Source organism: Rana temporaria, chromosome 13 (genome assembly GCF_905171775.1).
Source record: "Rana temporaria chromosome 13, aRanTem1.1, whole genome shotgun sequence".
NCBI lineage: Eukaryota > Metazoa > Chordata > Amphibia > Anura > Ranidae > Rana > Rana temporaria.
This window is the reverse complement of record NC_053501.1, coordinates 19,296,659-19,310,074: the sequence shown is the minus strand read 5'-3', so window position 1 is coordinate 19,310,074 and position 13,416 is coordinate 19,296,659. Positions and strand designations below refer to the sequence as shown.

Here is a 13,416-nt window from a genome sequence, read left to right as displayed (position 1 = left end):
GAGAAGCCCCTAAATTGATTTGGTATTAAAGGGATGGACAGGTAGAGCTTTACAAAAAGTCAGACCAAGGAAGGTTGGGTGTTGTGGGCTACTGCACTTTGTCCATGGCTTGGACCTGCAAGACTGAGAAGCTCCTAAATTGATTTGGTATTTAAAGGAATGGACAGGTAGAGCTTTACAAAAAGTCAGACCCAGGAAGGTTGGGTGTTGTGGGCTACTGCACTTGGTCCATGGCTTGGACCTGCAAGACTGAGAGGCTCCTAAATTAATTTGGTATTAAAGGGATGGACAGGTAGAGCTTTACAAAAAGTCAGACCAAGGAAGGTTGGGTGTTGTGGGCTACTGCACTTGGTCCATGGCTTGTTGAACAGGTTGGACCTGTAAGACTGAGAAGCTCCTAAATTGATTTGGTATTAAAGGGTTGGACAGGTAGAGCTTGGGTGGTCTGCTGTGAGTGTTTTTATACTTGTGTGACCAAAATGGACTGAAATTGTAATTATGTTGCTTTAGTACTTTCACTAACATAAACATAAAACTGACACAACTCCATGGCTGGTTGCCTCGTTGAACACATGTAGGTGGACCTGCAAGCTCCTAGCTGGATTTGTTATTACTTGTGCCATTAGAAGGATGATAGATAGAGCTTGGGTGGTCGCATATGAGTGTCTCACATGTTGTATGACCAAATCCACTGACATTTTTGCTTTATTACTTTAATTAACGGCCGTTAATTCAAACCTATTTAGCCTATGCAAAACCAAGCCATTCAATGGCACCAGTCCATATCTATAGGGGGGGGGGGGGGACTGTATAATCTGCATGCTTGGCCTTAAAACTCTGATGTGTTCAGAGGATCACATTGTACAAGCAGAGCTAAAAGAAGGATGCCATTAGTCTAATCACAGCTCAAGTCTAAAAATGTGTGTGCTATTACATTATCACCTGTATTGCTCCAGCATCAGGGGCTGAGAGCTGGCAAAGCAGCTTCAATCATCCAATTTCCCATTGACAAAACAGCTGAATGCAGTCAGGGGATACAAAGCCCCCCCTTATTTATTTTTTTGTGGTCGTTTAAACGTTCAACAAATGTGACACCGGCAATCAACATTTGAAAAAGCCCAGGCAGAGAGCAATATGTTTTATATCCAGCACTGCATCAAATAATACCCCATTTATTGATACCAATCAAATGAAAATCCCCCATGCAGCATCAGATCTCCCCCATGCAGCATCAGATCCCCCCCCCCAATGGAAAGTTGTTAAGTTGTCTAGCGATGGGCTTGGAGGGGTCCATCTCCATGCAGCCTGCTTAGGATGTGCTGGTATTTCAAGTATGCATCACAAAATGACATAATAGATGATCCCACATTGCCATGCTATGGAGGAATCCATCCCTTAAATCCTATAGGCTGCTCAATAATGAACTTGCTTTGCTGTTCAGCACCTATTAATAATCTATTACTGCACATGCTGCAATCAACTGTGATTTAATTATTTACTTTTCCCCATATTATAATAAATACACTAATGGTCGACAGATGGTGTTTGCAAAAACACATCTAATCCCAGTATACAGCCTCAGTTGCTAATGGTGTGTGTTTTTTTACATTTTTTATTATTATTATTATTTATTTTTGCACTGGAGATGGTATGCACAGTTCCCTTAAAGAATGGGGGGTTGTAAAACCTCATTTAATTGTGTTTAGCGCTGAGCTGATCATCATCTTGCTCATACAAGCAGCAGCAATGTAGAAAGGAGCCGGTGGGCGTGGCTAACATGGTGTCTGGAGGAGGGGGCGTGGCCGAGTCTCAACAGACCCTTCACTGTTCACACACAGCAGCTTTTGTGTCCTTTGCAGGAATTACAATCTGTTAGATCCGTTTTATTTGTGATTTTGGAGGCATTGCACAGATAAGCATGGGAGGGTGAGGTGGAGATCCTGAGTGCATGTAATGCAGAGGGGGGATTATTATTTTTAGAGCTCTTTCTGGGGAAAAAATAAATAAATAGGAAGAGAGAAGGAGGAGGGGGGGTGATACATCTTGTTCAGGATGATGAGATTTCATGCCAGGGTAATTGGGTAGTGCAGAGTATTCATGTGTTTCCTAAATACAGATCAATGAGCAGCAAATGGATAATCAAGCAAAGGGGGGACTGGAAGCATGCATTGCAATAGACTGTGCAAGCTCAATGCAATAGGCTTTCCTGGCTGAGCAAGGCTGACTGCCTTCACTGGATATCTAGGTCAGCAAAAAGTCGGTGCCAGATGGTGTGAGAACTGACCAATGGGGTCTGCATGCCACAGCTCCATCACTGTGCACATATAACAGGGGCACACATTGCACTGGAAGAACCTGGGCATCACACGTGGGCTCAATGTAGATTTTTGGACAGTTTCTAGGACATAAATATATATATATATATATTTTTTTTTACACTGTATACATTTTATATATATATATATATATATATATATATAGCACTATTGTCTTTGGATACTACCTGCATACTGCATGTTTCCCCAAGTGCTTGCATGGGTTCCTTCTTACACTCCAAAGACATGTTGATGGGTCAATTGGCCCTAGTATGTATATGTATGCAGTCATGGCTTAGTGGTCAGCACTCTTGCCTTGCAGTACCGGTTTCGAATCACAGTTTGCACGCTCTCCCTGTGCTTGTGTTTCCTCCCACACTCCAAACACACACTGATAGATCTATCGGCTCCTACCTAAATCACACACGTGTTCACTCCATACAGATTACTGGACATAGTGTCTAGGATATGTATATGGCCAGCACAGTGACTTAGTGGATCGCACTCTCTTACCTTGCAGATCTGGGATAGCTTGCCATGTAGGGCATTAGAGTTTGCCCATTCCCCGCCTGTGCTTGCATGGGTTACTTTCCACACTCCAAAGACATGCTGGTAGGTCTATTGGCCCTAGTATGTGTATATATACAGTAGTTTAGTGGTTAACCCTCTTGCTTTGCAACACTGGGGTCAAATCCCATCTAGGATACTTAATTCAAGGGGTTTGTATGCTTACGTGGCTTTCTTCCCACATTACAAAGACATGCTGGTGGGTTGGTTGACGCCTGTCTAAATCACACATGTTCTCACTCCATGCAGATTACTGGACACAGTTTCTAGGATATGTATATGGACAGCACAGTGACTTAGTGAATAGCACTCTCTTGCCTTGCAGCACTAGGATCGCCTGCCACGTAGGGCATTACAGTTTGCCCGTTCCCCCCTGTGCTTGCATGGGTTTCTTTCCACACTCCAAAGACATGCTGGTAGGTCATTTGGCCCTAGTATGTGTATGTAAGTAGTAGTTTAGTGGTTAGCACCCTTGCTTTGCAGCACCAGGTTCGAATCCCATCTAGGATACTTCATTCAAGGGGTTTGAATGCTGTCCTATGCTTACGTGGCTTTCTTCCCACACTCCAAAGACATGCTGGTGGTAGAGTTGCCACCTCATCCCTTTAAAACTGAACACATATTAATTACACAGGTTCTGTGGCTGATTATGTTGGTAATTAAACTCACTTGGTGGCTTATCTGCATTAAATTGGTCTCAGAACCTGTGTCATTCATATGTGCTCACACTTAAAGGGATGAGGTGGCTTTCCTAGCTGATGGGTTGGTTGGCTCCTGTCTAAATCACAAATGTACTCACGCCATGCCAATTACTGGACACAGTTTATAGGATATGTATATGGACAGTACAGTGACTTAGTGTTGGCATTCTCTTGCCTTGCAGGCACTAGGATACCTCGCCATGTAGAGCACTAGAGTTTGCATGTTTCCCTCTAAGCTTGCCTGTAGGGGTGTAACGGATCGTCACCGATCCGTGATCCGAACGGGCCACCCCGTTCGGATCGGCACACCCCGCGATCCGCGGAGCGCTCCGGAGCCTAGGCCTAGGAAAGTCCCCGGCTTCGGCCTAGCTCCGGAGCGGCGGCCAGTCTGCTTGCCAGAGCCCAGCGTGACACGCCTCCCCGCCTCCCCGGGGAGGCGTGTCACGCTGTGCACTGGGCTCTAGCAAGCTGAATGGGAATGTTAGCAGTGAAGCACTGGTGTGAGAGGAGGGGGGGGGGGAAAAAGAGCACAATAGCAATTCACAGGGGTGGATTAAAGAGGAAGCAGGTGAGGCTGTTTGGGACTTAAAGTACAATCTTGATGTTTTTACAGCAAAAAAAAAAAAATATATATATATATTATATATATATATATATATATATATATTTTGCTGTAAAAACATCAAGATTGTACTTTAGGTCCCAAACAGCCTCACCTGCTTCCTCTTTAATCCACCCCTGTGAATTGCTATTGTGCTCTTTTTTCGGATCAGCAAAAAAAAAAAAAAAAAAAAAAAAAGGTTCCTTTTTTTAATTGGTCCAAAAAAAAAAAATATATTATAATATATATATATATATATATATATATATATATATATATATATATATATATATATATAATATAATATATTTTTTTTTTTTGGACCAATGAAAAAACGGACCCTTTTTTTTTTTTTTTGCTGATCCGAAAATGATCCGATCCGTGAGTTTTTTGATCCGTTGCACCCCTACTTGCCTGGGTTACTTTCCACACTCCAAACACATGCTGGTAGGTCATTTGGCCCTAGTATGTGTATGTATGCAGTGGTTAGTAAATTTGCTTTTTTTAGCACCAGGGTCAAATCCCATCCATGATGCTTCATTCAGGAGTCTGTATGCTTTCCTATGCTTCCATGGCTTTCTTCCCACATTACAAATACATGCTGGTGGGTCATTGAATCCTTTCTAAATCACACATGTTGTCACTCCATGCAGATTACTGGACACATTTTGTAGGAAATAAATATATATATATATATATATATATATATATATATATATATATATATATATATATATATATATTATATACAGCACTACGGTCAAATCCTATCCAGGACAATGCCTGGATGGAGTTTGCATTTCCCCCCTGTGCTTGTCTTTCCTGCTACACTCCAAAGACATACTGGTTGGTCAATTGGCTCCCATCTAAATAACATGTGTGTTCACTCCATGCAGAGTACTGGCTCGTTTCTAGGATATGTATATGGGCAGCATAGTGAGTTAGTTGATAGCACTCTAATGCCCTGCAGCTCTAGGATCCATTGCCATGTAGGGGGACTAGAGTTTGCATGTTCCCCCCCCCCCCCCCTGTGCTTGCATGGTTTTCTTTACACAGTCCAAAGACATGCTGGTAGGTTATTTGGCCCTAGTATGTATGCAGTGGCTTAGTGGTTAGCACTCTTGCCTTACAGTAAAAGGGTCAAATCCCATCCAGGACACTACCTGCATAGGGTTTGCATGTTCTTCCTGTGCTTGTGTTTCCTCCAACACTCCAAAGACTCACTGATGGGTCCATTTGGCTCCTGTCTAAATCACATGTGTTCTCACTTCATGCAGATTATTGGACACAGTTTCTAGTAGAATAATGTGTGTGTGTGTGTGTGTGTGTGTGTGTATATATATAAAAAATATAGGCAGCACAATGGCTTGGTGGTTAGCACTCTTGCCTTGCAGCATTAGGGGTTTGCATGTTCTCCCTGTGCTTGTATGAGTTTCCTTCTACATTCCAAACATGGGGTCAGTTGACTCCTGTATAAATCACATACGTGCACTCAATCCATGCAGATTACTGGACACAGTTTCTAGGACACGTGTATGGACAGCACAGTGGCTTAGTCTTGGCCTTCCCTTGCCTTGCAGCACTAGGATCACTTACCATGGAGGGCACTAGAATTTGCAAGTTCTCCTTGTGCTTGCATGGACTTCCTTCCACACTCTAAAGACATGCTGGCAGGTTAATTGGCTTATATCTAAATTGTCCCTAGTATGTGTATGTATGCATGTGAGGTAGGGACCTTAGATTGTAGACTCGTCAAGGGCAGAGACTGATGTAAATGTAAAATATGTAAAGGATTGTGTAAATTATCAGCAATATATACATACCTCAAAATAAATATATAGCAGTGAGAATGTGGAATCTGTAATAAGCCATAGAGCAACAAGGATGTACCAATCCACAGCAACCAATCAGATGCTATCTTGTATTAGAGCAGAAGAGTCAGAACAGGGAAAGATGTTTCCTGTTGGGTTGTAGAAGTTGCTGCGCGGATAAATTGCTCTCCATAAACCTGGGAATGTGCAACATGCATCTTATTAAGAATTGTGCATTAATTAAAAGAGATAAACACCAGGAAAGCAGATCAATAAGAACATCGAGGGTGCGGCAACCAATAGCAACTGATCAGGTTGATTGGTTGATAAAACATACCTTCATTGTTATGTTGGACTGATTTCCAAAGTCCATAAAATCAAGCGTTTTACTTCTCTATAGCAGACACTTGAGTTTTGACTTTTTATGTAGCAATTTGAAATACCTAATACAAAAAATGGACTGGTATGGGCAACTGAGTCTATTTAGAAGTTGAAGTATGAGATACATTTTGCACATACCTCCAATTAGCTACACACATCTTCTTTAGATTTATCAATATCTATGCAATGCAAGGACCTACCTAAATCATTCACTTTTAGGTTGAAAGGCCAATAGACTTAGGAATTTCCCCCAGAGCTTAGTGAATTCAGTACAAATAAACCCTAATCGTGTGCAAGGAAAAAAAAAAAACAGTATTTTTGCCTAAAGTGATTGTAAGGTCTCAAGGTTTTTCACCTTAATGCATTCTATGCATTAAAGCGCTTGTATACCCGCAGAAATAATAAAAAAAGAAACCTTTGAGGCAAAAGCATTATGACATACTTACCTCAGAATGAGGCGTCGGCATCTGAACCCGGTCACCGCCAAGGGAGCTGACATTTCCCCCTCAGCGTGTCTTCCGGGTTCTCAGCACCGGTGTTGTGAGTGGCCAGAGCCGCAATGATGTCACTCCTGAGACTTCTTTCCGGCAAGGTCCGGGGGGACAGGGCTGAGTCCTGCTGTCTGTGTCAATGGAAGCAGCAGGGGGACGCGGGCGAGCCTGCATGGGCGGCTTTCCGTAGGTGCACCTGATGAAGAGGAGGGGCCAGGAGCACCGGCGGGGCACTACAGAAGTAGAGGATTGGGGCTACTTTGTGAAAAACCCTTGCATAGAGCAAGGAAGTATAAATTGTTTGTTAATTGTATTTAAAAAAAGTGAACCTTTACAATCAATTTAAAAATGATTAGGTGATGAAAGTCAACAGAACTTCAACTCATTCCCCAAGCTGTGGGGATTAAACACTTGCAAAATGCAACTTCGCTTGCAAAGTAAACTTCCTATATGCTTTTGGTAGTTCAACCCTCTTGAATCTATTCAAGCAGGCCCTTGCACTACAGGTCTTAAAGAAATGGGATCGTATCTTGTGTAGTCAACTTCAGGCTAATATTTAGAGGGTCAAATCAGCAGCTAAAAATGTTCAGGATCATGAAGGCGAGGCAGTCACTTCTCATAATGGAAGTCACTCCCTTGGTGACCCAGACAATTGCAAAATCTGCCTTACTAGCAAGAGAGCAGTAATGGAGCACCACATCAACGTTCTACTCAACGAGGGAGCGAGTCCAAAGGAGAAGGTAAGTGGCCTTCTGACATCAGCCTTATTATGCCTAAAGGTCCCCAAAAGCATAGAAGCTTATTGAATGATGAGGGCAGCCAGAGAACTAGTTTTGGCACCAATGGCGGCTCCCATACTTCCTTAGTGTAGTTTTCTCTTAAATATAGACAATTGGCTTTTGCTAAGAACACTAGCCCAGGGAGTAGAATTTTTTAATCCAAAATATCAATCAGTTTGGTACAGGGGGCATTTAAGTCAAACCACATCAGATGCAAAAACGTAATAACAATTTTGCGAATTACAGTTGTTGCAAATGATGGGAAACCCATCTAGTTACAATTTGCTGGTAATTATAAAGCATTATTGGTTACATAAGGCTGCGTAAATACTTTCTGAATGTACGGGTAAGTCTCATTTACTAAGGCAATGTGCACTAACCACGATCAACTAATCAGATTGCACCTGTAAATGCTTGCCTAGGTGTCCATGCATACATAGGCGTGTATTAGAGGAGGAGTGTTGACAGGCAGGAAAAAAGCCCATCACCAGCGTGTTCCGGAGAGGAGTCTTTGGGCAGAAAAAATGCTTGGCACTCTAAATACAGTAAAACGCAAGGTGTGTTAGATAAATCAAAAATATGACCAATGGAATCCATAAATGCTCAAGCCACATATTGCATGGCTAAACACTTGTGCAATATGTAGCTTTAGGTGAATTTTTTTAAGCTGTTTTTCCTGATATGTGTAAGGTGTTCAGGGGAGAAAGTCAAACACCCAGTGTGCATGGGGTCTGAAACAGGCCTACTCCAAAGCATAGGTGCTTTTAATTAAAATAGTGTATTTGTAACCCTGTTTTAGATCTTTGTTTTGATTAGTGTAGGGGGAAGAGTTAGAACCCCTGTCAGGTTTTTATTTCCGACTCTGTTTCTTCTTCCTCCCAGTGCCATAACAGAGTGTCAAAGAAACAGAATGTGATGGCAAACTTTCATATTACAATAGGGATAGATTAGAACTCAGGAAAACAGTTTCTTCTTCTTTCTTTTTTTGGCACAAAAGGGACAGAAGGGGTCACAAATAGTATCCAAGATATGACAGAATTATGAACCCTCCCCCACTTTATCAAATACTGGAATAACAATTTGGCTGGAGCTTGGCTTTAATTAAAGCTGAACTCCAGGCTTGACCTTTATTGCATGCTTACATTGGCCCAGCTTGGACCAATGTAAGTAAGTATATTTGACCTCTAAGGGGCCACTCGGGAAGCCGATTAATCACAGTTGTAGCCAGCACTACTATAGTGATAGTCAGTCTGCACACTGACAACAGGGGGCGTTAACTCGGTACTACTGCCATTCATACAATGCCCAGTATTTGTTTTATGAATTCAAGGTGCTCTTTGATTGAACATGGTAGAGAGGAGGGATGGGGGTGTCATTAACTCTACCTCATCCAATCAGAGAACACCTCATATTCATTGAAAAAATACAAGGTGTTCTGTGAATGGCAGCAATGCCATAAGGGTGACCCCCCTGTGGTCAGTGTGCAGAGGGCAAGCCGCTCACACAGGATCCAGAAAATCACGGCTATCAGTGTAGCAGTGCAAAATTGTCAGCTTCTCCATTGGCCCTCCGATATGAAATATGCATACTTACATTGTTCTAAGCTGGATCAATGCGAGGATGCAATAAAGATAATATTTGAAGTTTAGCCTTGAATACCTCTATAGCCTTTGCAGGGCTATAGAAAAGGAACTTGCCCCAGACGGTGAGACCACCAAGAGTCTTGCAAGTAAGGGAACTTGGCTTATGAAGCTAATGGGCCCATTTCTTAACTCACTGGTCCTCTAGGTAAGAGTTTCTCAACCTTTTTTCAGTCAAGGCACCCTTTTTCAGTCTCGAGGCACCCTATTCTATAAAGTAAAAACAATTCTAATAGTTTTACATAATGTAGCAACATCCACAATTCCAAGTAGGACACCCAACACTAGAGGTGATTTATTCTTCCAAAGCAAATACACATTTGGAAACTGGTACTAACTAGTATTTCTATGTTTCTACATCACTCAGCTTATGTGACCCCCAGTGCTGATGAAGAAGGGCAGGGAAGGGTCAAACAGGGATGCTATGCAGGCAACTGATATCCTCCTTATCAACTGATGCCATTGGTCATTAGGACGCAAGCAGCTAAAGGTTGTAATGGTGCCCAATGAAAACCTGTGACTTTGTGTAACTAAAAGACAGCCTTCATCCACATGCTGGCTTGTACTAAATTTTGGGGACATTTTTAGGCATTTTGCCAAGGTACCCCTGAAGAATCCTTAAAGGGGTGGTTCCCCTAAAAATAAACTTTTAACATTGCATTTCCCACATTAATGACAATTAGAATCGGCTGGTTTTATTAAAAGAAAAACGTCCGTAAGTACCGTTTGCTGTAGGCGTTCTCACCGCCACTTCCGGGTACGATGGTGGGGCTGGGCGTTCCTAATTGATGGACAGGCATCCGACCGACGCATACATCGCGTCACGAGATGCCGAAAAAAGCCAAACGTCGGTGCGCATGCGCCGTATAGAGCCGCACCGACGTTCGGCTTTTTTCGGCATCTCGTGGCGTGATGTATGCGTCGGTCTGATGCCTGTCCATAGACCCCCTGCCTTAGTGTAAAAGACATATTACTCATATAAAAAAGGCTACCGTTATAATGGGCTGCTCCGATATTCTTGAGGATGGGACCTACCAACTAACTGGGATGTAGGGACATCACTATGGCAGATCGTGACTCACTTGTTCCTCGTGAATATGCACATCCATCAATTTACAATAAGCTTCCCTCGAGCCTACATGTCACAGGTGTACTTTATATACATCCATGACTTACCATCGGGATTAATGGCGTATAAACATAACATCTGGGGTAGGAAAGCAGGGAACATTTAACACAGTTTTAAACATGATGGGGGAGCTGGCAATTTTGCAAAGTGACACCTGTTTAATGGCTTGAGGAATATTCTTCATATTTCATCATTCACCTTGATTGGTGCTGAGCCGAAGTTTGTAAACCAAGCTAAGAAGGCAAGAGCTGTTACCTGCCTCCTTCGCTCTGAATATCTGCCAAGTGTAATGACATCCAGGAACGGACTTGGGTTTTAGATTTAGATTTTATTTTATTTTTTTAAAGTGAGAATGCATTTAATAACATTAGTGACCCCAGCATTTGGCCAAAGAAAAAATGAGAATGACAATGTAAAATTGGTGAACATGGTTCATGGGGAACATGGGTGGCTTCCCCCGCCGGGAGCAGACAATTACTCGGCAGGAGGGATTCACCTGTCAGCACTGTCTGTGTTGATGGGGGAATCATGGTTGCAGGAAAGAAATGCGCACCATGTATAGCCGGTCAAATTGCCATCCCTGCATGCACAAATTTGAATGTTCATTTTGTGTAGGCATTCTTGCTCTTCAGCACGTAAAAGCAGCTGAGGCCTGAACCAGGAAAAAAGGCCGTTTGATGCTGCAAGAAATGCAGCCACATTAGCCAATTATTGAACTCTCTGTTATCCAAGAGACATGGCTGATCCTATGTGCATTTCTCAAAGTGGAGTTCTGGCCGAAATATGACTTTTTTAGGATAAAAATACCCCTAGAATACTTATGCATCGTGCAATGTAACAAAGATATGTTGAAAACTATGCCAAGTTTTCTATCTGTGCAGCATTGTTTTTTTACTTTTGTGAAGTTTCTGCACAGCGTGGCCATCTCCAGTTTGGTCATTTGAGGTCACAGTGTCCTTCTTCCTGGATTCTGTGCACGCTGGCTACCGATCATGCACCTGCCAATCTCGCGCATGTGCAGTGTGGTGCAATTTTGGTCAGCTTGGCATGGCGTAGCCATGCCAAGCTAACCATGATTTTCCATAGACGTCAATGTTAAATGTTACTGGAGCCGTGCAAGGCCAAGCTGGCCAAGAATTTCCATAGACGCCATACCACGCTGACCAAGATCTCCCAGGAGCCAATGCAAAACCAGAAATTATGTCTGCGGCCGCCGCCGCAGCCCCATAGAGGAGGAAGTGAAATTAGATATAGGCATAAATCAGATAAATCAACAGAAATAAATTGATAAAAAATGGCCAATTCATTTTAAGGATGCACATTGGTGTTGCATGGTGAGGAGTGAAAAATGTGGGTGGAACTCCGCTTTAAGTTGACCATTGAGCTGCCCATTAGGTGTACACATGCCTCCTGTAGACCTAATAGACATCCCAACAGCCATCTGAAGGAGTCTCCCAGCAGGCTGACAACACTGCTGCTAAGTGCAATGCTTTGGCTTAGCTTTGTCAGCCTGAAACAAAAAGTTCTGTTACCGACAGGATCTCCAGGAAAGAAACTTTGCATCGGATTCCCAAAAAATTATTTTATTAATAAAATGCATGCAGTAAGATATGACGACCCACACACTAAAAAATAGATTTTAAGTAGGGTTGTCCAGATACCACTTTTTTAGGACCGAGTACAAGTACCGATACTTTTTTTCAAGTACTCGCCGATACCGAATACCGATACTTTTTTTTAAAATGTGTCCCCAAATGCAGCCATGTCCCCCCCACAGATGCAGCCATGTCCCCCCCCATATGCAGCCATGTCCCGTCCCCCATATTCAGCCATGTCCCCCCCCCCCCATATGCAGCCATGTCCCCCCCCCCCCATATGCAGCCATGTCCCCCATACATTGATGCTGCCGCTTAGTTAATATGGGTGGGGAACATTACAGCTTTCATTTGAATAGCTGTAGTGTTTCCCGCCGCCTATAGACACTCCACCTTGCTCGGGATTGGACAGATCACCCGAGCAAGGGGGAGTGTCTATACGCGGCGCGGCGGGAAACACTACAGCTATTCAAATGAAAGCTGTAATGTTCCCCGCCTGTATTAACCAAGCAGCGGGATGCGGCGTATCGGCGGGGGCGAGTATTCGGCCAGGCATCAGGGGCATTTGCAGGAGTACAAGTACTCCTGCAAATACTCGGAATCGGTCCCGATACCGAAACTAGTATCGGTATCGGGACAACCCTAATTTTAAGTTTACGCTTTAATAAGTAGATCCGCTTATTGGTTTGAGTGTAACTCAAAAGCCAAACTAAAGTAGAAATGCCTGCTTTAGATTGCTGAAGCTTTAATGGCTTTCCCTGAATATAAACAAGAGCTCCATACACAAGGCATCCATATCCATTCTTGTTTTGACAGGTTTAAGGTACAAGCAGACAGCCAGTGACTAATGAGACTGCTCTTGTATAGCTAAACATCTGTTAGTAAAAAGCCAGTGACCCAGGCAATGCATGCACCGCAGGCTGTGTAATGTTCTTTTTATTGGATCGATATCTTAGTATAAGCAGATGCAGTTATATATACTGTACATTTATAGATATATATAATATAAAAAAAAAACATGGGTCTGTTGTGTTGGCTTGGCCCCAAAGAACTTTATGGTGCATTGTGTAAAATCATTAGAGGGATTGCCCCAGTAAAAACAACGTAATAAAGCAATAGCTTCTCCCATAAAACAACCTTTGTTTTTACAGGATCGGCTATTTGGTAATCTTAAAGTTTAGTGCGATTGGCGGCTGACTTTTACAAAGTCATTGGTTTGTCATTGCATGATTGAGATTATCATGATCTACAATTATTTTCCATAATGTTCATGTATGGCACGTTTGTTGTTTTATTAGGCCTAATTAAATATATGCCATCTGTTCAGAGAGATGAATGCCATGTATAGGCATTATTTTTTATGAAACCTCGTTTGATATGAGGAGATCAGTAACTGACTGTGACTC

The 13,416-nt window shown here is 42.7% G+C and overlaps 1 protein-coding gene across 2 annotated transcripts in view; it reads left to right on the top strand.

Annotated features, from left to right (window-relative positions):
- The window catches only part of MDGA2 (MAM domain containing glycosylphosphatidylinositol anchor 2), a 768,978-nt gene that overhangs the window by 1,259 nt on the left and 754,303 nt on the right, over positions 1 to 13,416 (top strand). The gene's annotated exons all lie outside the window — the stretch shown is intronic.